This window comes from Aulostomus chinensis, chromosome 1 (genome assembly GCF_037954235.1).
Source record: "Aulostomus chinensis isolate RoL2024-O1b breed Wild chromosome 1, RoL_Achi_v1.0, whole genome shotgun sequence".
NCBI lineage: Eukaryota > Metazoa > Chordata > Actinopteri > Syngnathiformes > Aulostomidae > Aulostomus > Aulostomus chinensis.
The window spans coordinates 23,663,086-23,665,043 of record NC_141320.1 but is presented as its reverse complement, the minus strand read 5'-3'; the positions used below and the strand labels follow the sequence as shown (position 1 = coordinate 23,665,043).

General features: G+C 47.4%; 1 non-coding gene across 1 annotated transcript; it reads left to right on the top strand.

Annotated features, from left to right (window-relative positions):
- The first annotated feature begins 922 nt into the window (after window positions 1–922).
- Window positions 923–1,004, top strand: trnal-uag (transfer RNA leucine (anticodon UAG)). The gene has a single exon. It is a non-coding gene; the product is annotated as a tRNA-Leu (tRNA).
- Window positions 1,005–1,958: the final 954 nt, after the last annotated feature.

Here is a 1,958-nt window from a genome sequence, read left to right as displayed (position 1 = left end):
GGTTGGCACTGGTATTTGTTCTTGCTGCATCATCGTCCAGCCTCCAACCAGAGGTCCCTCAGTTATCATGGAGCCACAGGTGGAGTCTGGATTCTTTTCTAGAATGAGACGGCAATGACAGTCCTGCAGAGTGACATCACTGACATGAATGGATGACTTCAGTCACATGACTGGATGACTTCAGTCACATGACTGGATGACAGTGTAGATGCCAATAAAGAGGTTGGGGAAATCGTCTCTGAGAATCCAGCTTGAACCCACGCCCTCCTTGTCCTTCAAAAACCCAAACAGCGACCATCAGTCTCCCTCCAATCCTGTACTTGGGTTCAATGTTGCTGTTCCATTTTGCAGCAGTAGGTGTCGCTGTGATACCAGGTTCAGTTCAAGAGTCCCAACTCCAGCTCATGTTGGTGACCTCAGTGGCAGGTAAAATGGTGCTTCAGTGGATCATGTGATCAACTCATGTGTGTCCTCACTGCTCCACAGGTCTGTCAAATGTTCTGTAAAATAGTTGGACCCAGCAGAGCTGCTAGATTAGGAGTTGATGGAGTCGTTGCAGATACCAGGGTCCAGTTCCATCCTCACTACCCCTGGTGACCATGTCAAAGTGTCCTTGAGTGAGATACTGAACCCCCAAATACTTCTGATGAGTAGATTGGCTCCTTGCATGGCAGCCTTCAGCATCAGTGTGTGAGTGTGTGTGAATGAGAGGACATTGTTCAGCTCCTTGAGTGCTGCTGAGGTAGAAAGGCTCTGTACAAACTGAGTCCTTTTACCATTTCTTTCCTGCTTCTAGCAGCGCTGTTGTCACTTCCTGTGACCGTGGAGGGAAGGGGTCCCCCTTCAGAATAAGTTTGATATCATGATGTTACTTCCTCTTCAACATGCCTTTAGCAGACCAACTCAGAGAACAGCTCAGTGAGGTAGTGTGGCCGAGCGGTCTAAGGCGCTGGATTTAGGCTCCAGTCTCTGAGGAGGCGTGGGTTCAAATCCCACCACTGCCATCATGTCCCAGGTCACTGGAGAGGTGTGGCAGGTTTCTCACAGCCTCTCCTCTCTCTTCCACTGATGTCTTCAAACCTGTGACCAGAAGAAGAATCCTCCTGTGAGTCCACAGACCTGAGCACTGCTGCTCTGACTACCAGGTTACTTCCTGGTTATCAGAGTGAAGTCATGGTGAGGTAGTTAGTTGTTCATTTTGTTTTATGACAGAGGCTTCATTGTGAATTAAATAATTTTAATTCTTTACTTGTAGTTTCATGCTGTTTCGATTGAAAAAGGCGAGTTCCTGGAGAAGATCTTCCAGGGCGTCCAGGTTAAAGCGGTGCCCCAGCTGGCACCAGGCGCTGACCCAGGTCCTGCATGGGAGATACTGTCAGTTCTGTTCTGCCCTGCTCACAACCACAGGCTGGTGTTGAGGCCTGCAGCAACCAGGGCCCCAGTCACCAAGAGTATAAAGGCTGGACATTGTGGCAGTGGGAGGAGTCAAAATGAAGACAGACCAATGAGAGCAGGACGTTACTGGAGAAGTCATCCATCCACTTTCTATTCTTATCCTTTAAGGGTCATGGGGGGGGGGGGGTGATCCCAGGTGACATTGTTCAAGAGGCAGGGTTCACCCTGGACAGGTCACCAGTCCATCAGGAGAAATGAGGTGGTCGGTATCATGCAACCTAAACTAAAACATTAGTCAGATCAAATTCAGATTAAAGCAAGAGTCTCCAGATCAAAGTCAGAATTCCTGATGATGTCATCAGGGCTTTGACAGTAGCTAGAATTCTGTCTTTGATCTAAGGAGGACATAAAAGAAACCCAATTGAGGAAAGCAGAGGAGAACATTCAGCTTCATTAGAAACACTTGAACTGTTGAACAGTAGAATTTGTTTGAAACAGTTTACAACACTGAGTGACAGGTTTGAAGAGGGAAGAGTTTTCTACTTTAAATTTAATTCTAACTT